Source organism: Octopus bimaculoides, chromosome 3 (genome assembly GCF_046866305.1).
Source record: "Octopus bimaculoides isolate indiv1 chromosome 3, ASM4686630v1, whole genome shotgun sequence".
Lineage (NCBI taxonomy): Eukaryota > Metazoa > Mollusca > Cephalopoda > Octopoda > Octopodidae > Octopus > Octopus bimaculoides.
Window position 1 is genome coordinate 168,987,741 of NC_142930.1, and position 16,271 is coordinate 169,004,011.

The following is a 16,271-nucleotide window of genomic DNA, read 5'->3' on the forward strand; positions in this document are numbered from 1 at the left end:
TTTAGGACTGTGCATCGCGATTGGAACTATTCAATGAGAACTTCTGTTTTTAGGTGGGGCTAAAATGTAATTCGAGGCATATATGTAATTACATGTTGATGCTGGCGATTTTTCTTTCCTTTTCTCTTGGACTTTCCTCTGCCTCATGTTTCTGAACAAGAGCTTTTGCTCAAAACGAAAAACACCCTTTCTTTCCTTTCTGGAGCGTCTTTTAATACATTGCATCTACCACGTCCTCGCGTTGTTGTTTTTTTCTTGTTTTGTTTTTCTTCGTTTTTTTTTTGTGGTGGGGGGCATTAATTAATTATATATATATATATATATATATATATATATATATATATATATATATATATATATATATATATATATATATATATATATCTCGAGTCGCCTTTATATATTTATATTTATATATTTATATATTTGATCCTTTATATTGAACACTCAATATTTCATCTACATTCAATACTTTCTTTCATGGTGCCATCCATTTTTATTTTATTTTATTTCATATTGTATATTGTATATTCCATATTCTATACCCCACATTAGTTCTGCAGGAATATAAATAAAACATAAAAAACAGACAGTGTTGGAACTCTTTTAAACAAAATAATATATATATATATATATATATATATATATATATATATATATATATATATATATATATATATGTAACAACTAAAAGGGTAAAGGATTATTAATTTATTAATAAATTTATAATCAATTTTTACCAAGCCCTTCAGTATGTAAACACCATTATCGGTAAAGAACTTATTTAAAAGTTCTTATACATTTATAAACATAATTAAGGGATCAGCAACAGTTGCTTCACCACATACCGAAGTTCAGAAATAGCAGCTAAAGTGCTAAAACTCCAACAGATAGCAATACTTGTAACTCACAAAAGCAAAACAAGAAGAAAAAACAACGAAACTAACCAGTCTTAGTTAATCATAGACGTATAAGAACTAAATGTATAAGAACTCTTAAATAAGTTCTTCACCGATAATGGTGTTTACATACTGAAGGGCTTGGTAAAAATTATTAATTATTAATTTATTAATAAGCCTTTACCCTTTTATTTGTAATAATTATTCACTCCCTGATAGTAAACCGCAGATTTTCTGCAGTATTGCTTGTGACACACATGGTAATTCTTGAGGAGGGATAAGGACTGACTGGCCCATGTAAGTTCGAAGGTGCTGTTTACATTATGCTGGTGCACGATGTCGCTCGGTCGTGCATGCATAATTGCCAGCCTCTTCAAATTTGCAAACTGGAATATCATACTGATGAGGAAATGAACAGTTTTCACTTTTCTGATCTAGAAACGCGTCTATGATTAACTAAGACTGATTAGTTTCGTTATTTTTTCTTCTTGTTTTGCCTTTGTGAGTTACAAGTATTGCTATCTGTTGGAGTTTCAGCACTTTAGCTGCTATTTCTGAACTTCGGTATGTGTTGAAGCAACTGTTGCTGATCCCTTAATTATGTTTATATATATATATATAGTTGATTCTGATTTAAGGCACACACATACATACACACACTCTCTCTCAATCCTCTCTCCCTGTATAGCTACTTGTAGAACATGTGTGTATATGAGAATATGTCTACAAAAAGATTATAGATATATATATTCAAAGCCACACAAATCTTCCTTCCTTATTCCAACTTATACTCCTCCCACCTGTGGACGTATAGATCAATACAACTTACACCTCTCTTTCTTCCTCAATATTTTTCTAAATATATTCAGAAGGAAACAGCTGGCTAAAGATGTCTCGAGATTGGGTCAGTGCTGAACTGAAACACTTATTGAGTAGACGTACATAGCCGAAGGAGACAATCCAAATAATATAACGGTAGTTCTAAAGGGCAATGACTACATAAGAACCACAGCTCAGATAAAGCGGAAAAACCAAGAGTTTATCCGATCCTATGCCCTCATCAACCCTAACATTAACACACTTGACACCATCTTTGCACAAGAACTCATAAAAGTTGTCAAGGATGGAAACCATGATGTGAATAACAGACGTTCCCCGGGACCTACTGTTCCACGAGGGAACACTTGTGAAACAAAAACTGGAATTAAAAGACCTGCCAAGGAAGAAGACACCAGCACTGATGGCCCTACCACCAGGATACTTCATAAACGTAAGAGAACTGTTACAACTCACTAACAGAGCTTACCTCCCTGAGAGACCTAGTGGTATGCAATCAAGCTCTATGCATAGCGCTCACTGAAACGCACCTAAAACCCGAAATACACATACCAAAGTATGTTGTTTGGTGTAGACAGAGCCCATGTAGGAGGTTAGTATACATCCATGGAGATCTCACGTCTCAGACCTTTATGTGACACTCAAACTCAGTGTATGACGCACGAATTGTACATATAAGACAACTCGGCATATTTATATGTACTACATATTGCCCACCAGATGATCCAAAACACACGAGCCTATTCGAAGTCTACCTTGCAAGAGTAGAAGAGGTCTTAACCAATCTAGAAGAGTACACCCGTGTACTTCTCCTGGGCGACTTCAACTTGTCCAATGTGGAATAACCTGAAGGCCTTTTCTTTTCAGGAATGACGTGATGTGAGCAAAGTCAGATGGAACCCTTGCTCAACCTCACCAAGTTACACATGCAGCAAATAATACTCCAACAAACCAGGACAAACAATATACTAGATCTCTGCTTCACAAACAATATGGATCTCATCCATAATGTGAAAATGACACCGACACTAATCTCGGATCATAACATAACAGAGCTGATCATGTATGGATCAAAGAAAGCCACAGACTCGCAGGCTATGAGAAGCATCCAAAACCTATCCAATCTGAACTACCACAAAGCAGACTGGAAATCACTTGAGAAAGAGATCACCAAACAGGATTTGTTCCAGTATCTCCCTACACCTGACATAGACAGGAAATTGAAAACTTTCATGTCCATAATACAAACACATATGCTACAATTCTGTCCCAGAGAGAAAGGCCACTGCACATAAAAACAAGATTCCCAGAGAGAGAAAAGTTCTTGTGAGACGGCGTAAAAAATTGCAAGATACCTCAACAGAGAACTCAACGGCTGTGAGAAACCCCGCCTGGAAGTAGCACTGCTGGGGACAGAGAAATAACTGAAGCACTCCCATGAGAAAGAAAGATCAGACAGAGAAGCCTGGGTCATAAGAAATATAAAAATCAGACAGTAACGCATTTTTACGCACGCTAAGGAGACTGCCTCTGTGCGTTGCAGGTTAGAGTCACTCCTCCAAACATATGGCTGCCTTGCGGGAAGCCCAGTGAGGATGAGTGAAATACTGAGTAGACAGTCCAACAATGTCTTCACCCCACCCCTGAAGCGCATGCAAGTTAGCAAACCTGCAGAGTTCTTTACCGCCACAGAAGTTGAACGGGATGCAGTAACAACTCATTACATTAACATCGAAGAAAAGGATGCAATGCTGGAAATAGATGATATAGATGCACGTTCAGCTGCTGGATTTGATGGATTCCCAGCAATCCTGCTCGAGTCATGCAAACGAGTCTTTGCAAAACCATTGCAACTACTTTTACAGAGCTTCCTCGCAAATGGTAAGCTCCCGGACGCACTAAAGGAGGGAATATTATGCCCCATCCATAAAGGAGGAAGCAGAGCAGATGCTAAAAACTACAGGCCTATCCCTCTGACCTCACACATCAGCAGAGTCATGGAACGAACAGTCCGAAGGAAATTAATTGCTTTCCTTCAAGAGTATGACTGCATGGCTTCGACAAATTAAGAGCTGCCTCACACAGCTCTTGCAGCATTACGACTGGGTACTAAAGCAGCTGCGTGACAACTTAAATATAGACGTGTTGTACCTCCACTTTGTAAACGCCTTTGACAAAGTCGACCATGCGATGATTTGTTACAAGCCGCGAGATCTTGGCATAGTTGGAAAAGTTATAGAAATGCTACATGACTTTCTAAAAGATAGAAATCAGGTGGTGGTGGTAACAAATAATGAGTGATGTTCCACAGGACACTGTCCTGGGACCGCTTCTGTTCATAGTGGATTTCTCTGCCATATCCTCAGCTGCTAAAATAGCCACCCTTGCTAGCTATGCAGATGTTGCAAAAGTCTGTCAGAGGATACGGAACCCTGTAGACGTTGTGTATTTACAATGTGAGTTGGACGCAATATACAGGTGAGTTGAGGAATATAACATGTAGTTTAATGCTGAAAAATTCCAAGCCCTGCGCTACCAACACAAGAAATTCAATGAAAAGCAGACAGGATATAGTGGCCCAAGAAGGATTGCAGTTTCTGAATCATAATCAGTTCGTGACCTGGGCATCGACACGAGTAATGATGCATCTTTCGAAGTACCCATTATCAAGTTGGTAATAGAATACAGACAGCTGGACGGGTGGATCCATCGAACTTTCAAAACAAGAGAAACGGAAACCATGATGGTCCTCTGGAGGACCTTTGTTCTCAGTGTCTGGATTAATGTTCACAATTGTGATCACCAAATAGTGTAAAATTAACGACAGAACTCAAGGTGACGCAGCGAAGCTACACGAAGATCGACAAAATGCGATATATCATCTATTGGGAGAGACTGAAAGAGTTGTGCGAAGGTGGGAAAGATTTGCAGTAATATATATTTGGAAAACTTAGAAAAACTTTTTTCAAACTTTAGCATTTAGCATAACGGGGCGCCACTGCATTGTACCAAAAAGCTCAACATTGCCATCAGGATACACAACCAGATATGTTTCTGCACTATGTTTCTTCAGTAATGGCTTTACCGAGTTTTAAGAAGTTATAGTGGATGAGTCCAGCAGTACACCTTCAAACAGTCACCATAATCTTCTTTTTGAACAGCTCGGGTTTAGGGAAGGTTTCCAGTGTTTCATTTTGACCCAAACTCTGCGAACAACGTTGTTTTTGTTATTGTACAAAACCCATTTTTCATCGCAAGTTACAATACGGTCGAGAAATGAATCGGTCAGGTTACGGAGAAGAAGCGACTAGCAACTTTCACATCTGCGCATTCTCTGATTTTCATTCAAATCGTGTGGCACACATTTGATTTTCCGATAGCATGCAAATTGTTGCAGCCAGTTTTCTGGCTAACTTGAAGTTCTTTTGCCAGTCCTCGAGTGGTTTTACGTTTATCTTTCTTAATGACAGCCGACTGTCATCGATGACAGATAGGCGTCTACTACATTCACAATCTTCAGGGCTCAGATTTCCTCTGCAAAATCGTTTAAACCATTTTTGAGCTGACCACTCGCTGGTCATTTCCTCACCAAACGTTTCGTTGATATTGCGAGTAATTTCAGCTACTTTAAGTCCTTTTTTGAAGTTGAAAAGCAAAATTTATCGAATATTGCGCTTTAATAGTTCCATTTCAGATGATTGTAACGACGGGGAAAAATATCAATGTTAATTTATTGATGCATTTGGGCAATTCTGTCTGTATTATCAGACAATTGCATAACATGTTTTAAAAACTACTAATCTGCCAAAGTGGGTACAAATTCTTCATGGTCCAAAACGTTGCTCACTTTTTACTCAACCAGATATGTATGTATGTCATTATTCAGTATATTTCAAGATTTCCCGCCAATAGATAAAGAACCGGTCTCCAACCTAGATCCAAGAATTTCAACATCAACAACAGGGTATTTTTGTATGTATGCATGTATGTATGTATGTATGCATGTATGCAGATATGTATGTATGTTTTCAATTGTTTTAATTGTTATAAATCTTCCACTAAAGAGGGAGCCAGTTGCCAACAAAGATACAAGGGTCCATCTTTGGAGTGTAGTTAACACTGACAAATGCACATTTGGAAGTTGAGAAAAGTCTTGCCTATTTTTACTGTTCTACCCACAGATTGGGTGTGTAGCTTTGTCCCAGTATTGTTTTAACTGCTTGATATATCAGATTGAAGCCGTCATCTCTGGCTTTTTCATAGCACCGAAATAAATCTATGCATATATGAGTTTGTGTCTGTGTGTCTATATATATATATATATATATATATATATATATATATATATATATATATATATATATATATATATATATATATATAATTAATCAATTAATTAATAAAGGTTAAAAACTATTTAATGATTTTATCAAGTGGTCAGCATGTCAACTCCATTTAGGAAAATATTTATATAATCACATAGATATAATTCTAGCACAAGGTTATGCGTAGACACACACCAACATGCTTGAAATAGACATTAAAAGCTCTATAAACCACTTATTACTTTACTCTGTTAGTTCAGTTTGAAAGCGGGCAAGTGAATCAATCAGATATAAAAAGAAAGGTTACCCATAGATCGATGATCGATTTCTGGCTAAGGGAAGCAAATTCCCCGTGCTGTCATTAGTATGATACACCAAAAAATATATATTTAGATGTCTATACATACCATATGAACAAACCAGTATCCATACGAACATATAAATACATCCACATGTATAGATTTTTCCAGATCTAATTTCATTACCACAAACCACGTGCTTTTTCGATCAAAACAAATACCGTAGTAAATATCAAATTAATCAGGAATACATTATGTATATTTATTTATATATAATTAATTAATTGATTAATGAAGGATAAAACTAATGATTCTATCAAGTGGCTAGCATGTTTACTCCTGATAAATTTAATATTTATCAAGTGGCTTAGTATAATTGTACTCCAGTGTCTGAAAACCTTGTTTGTGGTTCTTTTTGTGAGGTCCTTGTTGTGACTTGACAAACAGTACAAACCCCCGATAGATACACTATCTTCAATTAACAGCCTCACGATATTGGTATACTGTGCGGCCACATGAATTTAAACTTCCTAAAAATATTTCAGCGTCGAGATGTAATCAACAATTTTTTATTCTTGTTGAAGAGACAAAATTTTATATTCACGGTGACAAAACTAGACCACGCTGAGAGCAATTCGCTAAATATATCAAATGTTAACGATAATCTATTATTCATGTCCACGGATAGGAATTTTTCAGAACTAACTAAACATTTACTTAAATGTATTATCACGCTTCAAGGCCCGACCAAATAAAGTCTTTGAATAGAATTAACGAGATTTAGAGTCACCGGAATGTAAAGTCTGTGAGTGAGATAAACTTAATTATACCAAAGAATCTGTAAAATCAACAACTGGATATATAAACCTGGATTATCTAGACATTTCCTATTTCGTTCTTATAATCTACGATTAATGGATGCACGAATTTAATCTGGGAGAAGATAGATCAGTGAAAGATAACTTTAGTGGCACCATAAAATGGGTCAAATCTAATGGAAAGGACAATCGTATTTAACAAGAAATGGTTCAATTCTCAATATAGAATCATCTTTCGAAAATTCTGCTGCTGAATGTAAATTGTAGAATTTGAGAGGAAGAACGAAAAACAGGAGACAACTAAAACAATTACAGCAAATAACTTGAATAATTTTGAATAACTGGATATTGTGAATTCTATGGCTTAAACATCAAACGTTTGCATCACATGTTTAACACTATAATGAGTCAATAACATAGGTGCTCTCTCTCTCCCCCTGTCTCTCTCTTATTTATAATATACATATATATAAGGTGTTTTATGGGAATTTATAGAACACGTATCCTATAGAAACTCAACAAACAGTTAAAGATGGAGAAGAGGTGTTAAGAGTTTTATAAAACTTTAAGCCATGCATACGATCGTTTCGATCGGTAATATTAACATGTAAGAGACATGGAAAAATTAGAAATTAATTTCAATCGTAATTATAATTAAATTAATTACATATTACCGTTCTACTCAGTGCGAAAGAAGAATACATCAGAAGAATATTATATTGTGACAGAAGACTAGATGGAGTATCATATAACATGTTCGGATATTCATAATATGATTATGAAAGATGAGAGATAAAATCATGCTTAGGTAGTGTTGAGTCTAGTTGTGTATTAACTATAACTATATATATATATATATATAAGATCCAAACAACAACGCGAGGACGTGGTACATGCAAAGTATTAATAAGACGCTCATCCAGGTCCTTGACCTTAGATATCAAATTACACACTTTCCAGAACTACATTCTTAACGGCCAAAATTGTACGCAATTCTACCATTCACTGTTGGCCTCGACTATATAGTCAGATGAGGATTCAGATAGAATCAGGTACTTGAACAGGTGTGCTCCAGGTAGGGTTGGGTAATCTGTGGTTCCGTCCTATGGTTGATGAGGGTCAAAATATTGGATCGGATATTTCGGTTCAGTACACACAGAAGACCAACCCTATGAGTATTTAGCGCGTAAGGGGCTGATCCAAATGACATGTTACGATGAATTGTACGTTGTTGGTATATTCTAGAGTGTCCGACAAGTAAATCCCCTTGGTGTATTATAATCAAATGAATAATAAAAGAGGATAGATAACTGTCAGCTCATTACAACTGTTTCTTACATAACTTATAATAGAAGAATGAGAACATTCCATCATTATAACAGACCGTAATCATCAGATGAGAAGAAATTTTACAAAACAAAATATCCAAAATACAACAGCGATCTATCTCTGGAAGATGGGAGAATGAGCAAATATTTTGGCCGTTAATAATGTAGTTCTTGAAAGTATGTATTTTGATATCTACTGTCAAGGACCCGAGTGAGAAGGTGTTAGTTGGACTAGACCGAGGGTAGACTTCAGTGGGTTGTAGGAGATAATTTATAATAGTAAGTTATGAGTTGTGGCAAGTAAAGAGGAGTCATAAAACATTTAAGGATGAGAGAAAAGGGAAGAGAGCTAGATTGGACGAATGTAACTTCTTAACCATACATCTATGCTTGCATTTGTAGCTCAGTTTTACAATCGATAGATAAAAAACGATAAAAAAACAATTTGCTACGAATGTATATAATTGATAAGTTAACCGTTTAAACTAATCTATTACGAGCACTAGTGAACTTCAGCAGACACTTTGATCAACTTTACATTATCAGTGAGACCTAGGCGGTGGCCAGTTCTTAAGGAGAAAACGTTTACATAAATTGCGCCTCTAAAGGTCAAACCAATACCAACTATTTCATTTTCGTCTGAGAACAAAGGATGTTGAGAAAAATATACATCAACCCTTCTTACTGAATGTTTATTGATTGTTATTTGCTTTACATTGTGAAGGAGCATGGCGTAGTGGTTTCAGTGCTCGTCATGTTGTGTCCTTGAGCAAGACTCTCAATCTCACGCTGCGCTATTCCACTCAGCTGGTAAAAATGTGTTGTACCTGTAATTCAATGAGGGCCAGCCTTGTCACACTCTGTGTCACGCTGAATCTCTCTGAGAACTAAGTTAAGGGTACGCGTGTCTGTGGAGTACTCAGCTACTTGCTGGCTCATCTTCCGGTGATTGCATTAACTGGAACACTCATCATCGTAACTGACAGAGTGACAGTTATTTGCTTTACTACCAAGTATGCTAAGGCCATGGGACGGCGTGTTGCTCAGCTCAGAATACACTCCACCACCACCACCACCACCGACAACAACAGCAGCAGCAGCAGCAGCAGCAGCAATATGTAAACTTGAAATTCATGACAATGCAACAATGGAGAAGGTACATGATGAGAGCGTTTGGGGTTTTAAACAGAAGAAACGTTAGGGAATCCTCCACGTATCGCCGTGAGGGAAAAACCTTTGAGAGCCTGAGAATACCCAAGCAATCATTAAATAAAAACTCTCTCTATAGGAGTGACAAAATCTAAAAACAACTCACACAGGAGATAACTGAAACATGATCAGTTAATTGAAATTCTTGGAAAATACAGAAAACCAGTTTCGGCTCTTTTAGACGTCCTACGCGGAACATTCTGTGCAAGACCACATTCTTCTCAATTGTCTATACTGTACGAAAATATCGATAAATTGATTGTATTTGATTTGTGTATTGTTTTTAGATTTTAAACACCTACTGAAGAAGTTTTCTTCAACTCATAGCTTAGATAATCTCAGTTGAACGAAGATCTTTATGAAGTAGGAGTAACGAGACCGCATTGGGAAATGTTATAGCTGGTGTTAACCACAATTTTTTGCGCTGATGCCAACACATCATATTTTAGACGAAATGACCTGTGGCCAAGAGGTCAAATGCCTTAATGCCAAAGGTCACGCTGCACTCAAGTCACACCTGCTCTGCTCATATGAAAATAGAATCTTTTTTATTTCATAATTCATTAATTTCTTCGGCAAAAACAAAACAATCAAAACGATCTTTCTTGCTATACACCTCCTTACATCTCTCCTACTTCCACTTCTTTCACCACATCTTCACTCATTAACTGCTGCTTCTTACTGGCATCTAATTTGTTTTTTGTTGCAGTGTAGACCGCCACCACCAGCACCATCATCACCACCACCACTATCATCATCATCATCAACATTATAAAGTAAGTATTTGTGTTCAACATTGTTCTTAGAGATCAGTTTCAATGTTGCTGTTGTTGTTGCTGTTTAAATTGAAGTTGTTTTTGTTTTCTTCTTTTTACAATTTAAATTTTTACCGTTGTTCTTGCTTTTATTGTTACATTTGTTATTGTTTTTTTCTTTCTGTTGATATTCATGTTGCTGTTGTTGCTGTCCCTATTCCGGTTGCTCTTCTGGATATTGTCATTGTCATCAGACACGTCGTTCTGCTTTTGTTCATCCTTGCTGTTGCTGTTGTTGCTGTTGTTGCCGTTGGTGCTGTTATTCTTCCTCATATTATTGTTGTCATCGATTTTATGGCTGAAGCTGTCGACAAACTATTTTTCATTTCATCGAACCTTTGAAGTGAAATGAGGTGAAATGCTGGCAGAAGTCTTGCTTGATCAAGCCGTGTTTTCTGCTTCGTTAAATAACCACACTTCGCACCATTACTGCTCTCTCTCTCTCTCTCTCTCTCTCTCTCTCTCTCTCTCTCTCTCTCTCTCTCTCTCTCTCTCTCTTCCTCCCTCCCCACGTATACACAAGTTTCACAACGTGAATCATTTTCCTGTTTAAACCGCCAAACATGAGTTTTCTTTCTCTACTCGTGTTTTCTCTTTCCTTAAAAATTCAGTTTTAATAAATCTTCCACTTCGTTTCTTAAGCATTTGTTTGATTTTGTATGGGTGTTTTAATTAAAGAGTCCCTGCTGTTGAGGGTAAATATATCGGCTTTGTTCAATTAAAAGTCAAACTAGTATAGTTTTCTTCTCAAATTTCCGGTAATTAACATCTGGTAAATATTCATAGCACCGAAACATAATTATATTGTTATATATGTTATTATACAAATAAATTCAGAAATTTTTGCTTTAATTCTTCTCGCCTTTAAATTCTCTGTGTTTTCAACCAAGACTCGAAGCTGGATCGTAGTCGTTCTGACATCTGGCAACTTACTTCTATCCAACAGATACTTACCTTTATCCAACAGTATTCTTCGAATGGTAAATCAAGAACATAATTGTTTCTTTTAAAACAGCATTTTCATTGATCCTTAAATATATTTCATATACGCATTCTATTTACACTCACTTACCAGATGTTTTTTATTATTTCCCCTATGAGAATTTACTTTGTCTATTTCTTTTCTGTTTAGCTTATCCTAGTATTTGCCATGAAAGGTCATTTCTTGCCAGCCTGTTATCATGGTATTGTTCTAGTTATAGTTTGCATTTCAGTTGTTTCATAGCTTTTGCTGTTTCCTGTTTTACTTCATAGTTGTCAGGTACTATGGCCCATTTCTTGTATTTCTCGGCTTCTTCAAAGACAAAAAAAAACTGTTTTTTTATTGTTTTACTCATATTTTGTGGCCATTTGTACCGGTACTTCTTGTGTTTGAATTGGATATTTCTCTAGTCCTATGCTGGTTATTTTATAGCAGTTTTCTAGTCGTATAAGGCCTCTACAACCTTCAAGTGGGTAGTGCAGCCTAAATTCTGTTATTACTTTTCTTGTTTTTCTGTCTAGTTTGATTAGCTCATTGAGAGTCCAGTAAAGAATATTGTAACTGTAACATTTGACTGGGACAGATACTGTGTTGATACTTATGTTTTTCACATTGGTCTTTGTCTTACGCATTAATTTATCTCGTCTATCGTATTTCTTCCTTATCTTCTCTTTCATTTGTATGTGTTGTACCGTATTTAGTTCATCGATTCCTAACTATCTGTATGACTGGGTTTGGTCTAATTTTTCAATTTCATTTTATTTATCTAGTGTAATGTTGTTTCTCTTAACTAGTTTTTTTTGTTCAAGGTTGCTTTGACATGTTTTTCTAAACCAAATTTCATGCTTATCTCTTTGGCATATCTATGCCCTGTCTGTAGTAATGTTTCTGGTTGTTTATCATTCGTAGCATACAGTTTGCAAGTCTCCGACTCTGTAGTTTGTGCTCATACCACGAATTGCCTCTTTCTAGCCCCACTTTCCGCACAGTGCCCAATGTAGCACTATCGATACTTATCATGTCGCCACAACTTGTAATGGCTTTGGGAAAGTCTACCTCATTCATTCGTGATACGGGCAATGGTTTTGTCCACTCTGTTACAGATGTTGCACAGCGGAATTATTATTATCATTATTATTATTTTATGTTTGACTTTTGTTTTGCATTTGTACAAGTTGGATCCAAGTCTCACCCAGAGACCTCAAGAGACAACAAGTTAGAAGTCCATGTAGGTGTTATGCCTAGGGTACCATATTTTTGGATTTGTACAGTGTTGTTCTAGAGAATGTTTAAGAAAATATAAGAAAATTATGTGTTCGTTTGAAAATTTGAGATCACATAGACAGTATTTTACGTAGGATATGGGCAGTTCCCATGAGCACTATCTTTTGAACTTCAGCCATTTTGGGGTTTCCTGGTATCTGAGCTAGGTAGCAATCAGCCCGTTTCGCTGTCGTTCCCAGGGCACCTATGACAATAGATATTGTTTTCGTCTTCAGATTCCACATTTTGCTAATTTCTATTTCAAGATCTTTATATTTGCTCAGTTTTTGGTAGGTCTTGACAGATACGTTTATATCGATTGGGACAGTCATATCAACGAGGAGGCATGATTTTTGTCTGAAGTCTTTCAGTATGATGTCTGGCCTATTTGCATCTATCTTTCTGTCAGTTTGAATGGTGAAGTTCCAGAGGAGTGCGATGTGATCATTTTCAAGTACTGGGGTGGCTTGTGTTCCCACCAGTTTTTATTATGGGGCAAGTCCAGGCTTTTGCAAATTACCCAGTGAATATATTGTGCAGCTCTATCATGCCTGTTGAGATACTCTGTAGGCGCAAGCAAACTGCACATGGAGACATGATCGATGGTCTCATTTTGTTGTTGACATATACGACATAATGGGGAGCTAATAATAGTAATATTATTATTATTGTTGTTGTTGTTGTTGTTGTTGTTGTTGTTGTTGTTGTTGTCGTTGTTGTCGCTGTTGTTGTTGTTATTATTATTATTATTATTATTATTATTATTATTATTGAGTGAGAGAGCAGTGCATGCCATCAAAGTGACACGGGTAAAATATACGAAGCCCAATAGACCCATCATGACTACCCGTCTGATAAGGGTACACCAGGTACATGCATCACAACCATATGTGCGCGACATGGTGATCTCATATCAAGATAAACAACGCATGACGTCGCAGGTGGGGCCCAGTTAGAATTTTTTTCAGGTCGACTAGCCCATCCCGCTCAAAAGGTCCCTGAATAAGCTTTGTTTAAGGATGTTGAGCAAAACACCCATGTTTCAAAAGGTGAACTATCCAAACACCAAAGAAATCCTCTAAGCACACAGCTATGATGCACCCCCACTACTTCTGCTCGTGATCAGAGATGCACATATCATCAGCCACTAAGGGACATGCTCAACTGGTTAAGGTCAAACAACTGACAAGCAAATCTGTGGTATTAAGCAGAATATTTGCTGTAGCCCATCTTTTTATACCAAGACAAAACAATATACATGATACCACTTCCAATCAATTAAGATCAGAAGCCATGAGAGCCACTGCCTGTATTATTATTATTATTATTATTATTATTATTATTATTATTATTATTATTATTATTATTATTATTATTATTATTATTATTGTTCAGTAGTTTTATTTTTATAACGTGCTTTCACTTCACTACCGAGCGCAGCTCTGTGTGCCTTGGCTATGTGATGTGTTTTGCCGTGATGCTCTTATGGTTACTGTATTGAAAGTGTTTTGCGTAGGATGTGTGCAGTGCCCAGTAGTGCAATTTTCTGTATGTTATATATACTTCTAAGTTCTGGTGTTTTTTGTTATGTATTTGTCTGAATATCTTTTTATTATACCTAAGGCACCTACTATGATAGGAATTGTTTCTGTTTTTAGATTCCACATTCGAGTTATCTCTATTTCCAGTTCTTTGTATTTTGAAAGTTTCTCCATTTCTTTTAGTGAAACGTTGTCATCTGCTGGTATTGAAACATCAATTAGAAAGAACTTTTCTTCATGATCTCTGACAACTATATCTGGTCTATTTGCCTTAATTTCTCTATCTGTGTGTATTGGTATATCCCAGAGTATGGTTGCTTTCTCGTTTTCTCTTGACCTTTTCTGGCGTGTGCCTATACCATTTTTTTCTGTTGTTATTCCATAGTGTTGGCATAGCTTCCAGTTTATGTAGGTCCCAGCTCTGTCGTGTCTGTGAATATATTCCTTCTTAGCCAGGACTGGGCAGCAAGAGATAATATGATTTATTGCTTCACATATTCTGCAGTTACTTGTTATGTTTTTTTTCATTATGTGTTTTGGTAATTTCTGGTGGGGAGGCTCTGGTCTTGTGCAGCAATTAAAAATCCTTCAGTCTCTGCTTTGAGTCCTGAGCTTCTCAGCCATTGCTGGGATTTTTCTCTGTCTATTTCTGTCGCATTTAGTTTAGCCCAGTATTTACCATGTAGGGGCTTTCCTTGGCATCGTTTTATCATGGTATGTTGCTGTTCTAGTTTTAGTTTGGATTTCATTTGTTTTATAGCTTTTGTTGTTTCTTCTTCTTCTTCTTCGTATTTATTAGGTAGTATGATTTCTTGTTTGTATCTGTCAGCTTCCTTAAATACTGAAAACAGTTTTTTGTTTTGCTCGTTTTTTGTGGCTATTTGTATTAGTTTTCCTTGCTTCTGGAGTAGGTATTTTTGCAGTCCTATGGTGGTTATTTTATAATAGTTTTCTAGCTGTATAAGACCCCTGCCACCTTCTGTGCGTTGTATATATAGCCTTTCTATGTCAGATTTTGGGCGGTGCATCCTATATCCTGTCATTTTTCTTGTTTTCCTGTCTATTTTAGATAGTTCGTTTAGTGTCCAGTTAAGGATATTGTAGCTGTAACTTATAACTGGGACAGATAAAGTGTTAATACCTATTATCTTGTTTTTAGCATTGAGCTCTGTTTTTAGTATTGATCTAACTCGTCTGTAGTACTCTTTCTTTATTTTTTCTTTCATTTGTGTATGTTGTATCGTATCTAGTTCATTGATTCCTAAATATTTGTTTGTCTGGCTTTGGTCTAATTCTCTTATTTCATTGGCTTTATCTAGTGTGATGTTGCTACTCTTAACTAGTTTTCCTCTTTTCAGCGCTGCTTTGGCACATTTTTCTAATCCAAATTTCATATCTACTTCCTCGGTAAAGCCGTGTACTGTCTGTAGTCGTGTTTCCAGCTTTTCATCAGTTGTAGCGTATAGTTTTGGGTCATCCATATATAAAAGGTGGCTGATTGTTTTGCCGTAACATTTGTATCAGCATCCAGTTCTATTTAGCAATTCAGTTAAAGGTGTGAGTGCCAAGCAGAAAAGGAGTGGAGAAAGCGTGTCTCCCTGGAATATTCCTCTTCTAATGGGGATGGCTTTCGTTTTCACGAGTCCCTCTTTTGTTTGGAACTGCCATTTATTCATAGAGTGTCTTATGTATTTTATAATTATTGGTGCTATCTTCGTTATAGCTATTGTTTCGGGGATCCACATGTGGCGAACACTATCAAAAGCCTTTCGGTAGTCGATCCAAGCCATAATGAGGCCTTTCTTCTTTCTGCGGCTGTCTTCAGTTATGGCTTTATTGATCATTAATTGATATTTACAGCCGTATGAGTCTTGCAGCATCCCTTCTGCTCTTCTGGAAACTGGTTGTTTTATTATTATTATTATTATTATTATCATCATCATCATCATCATCAT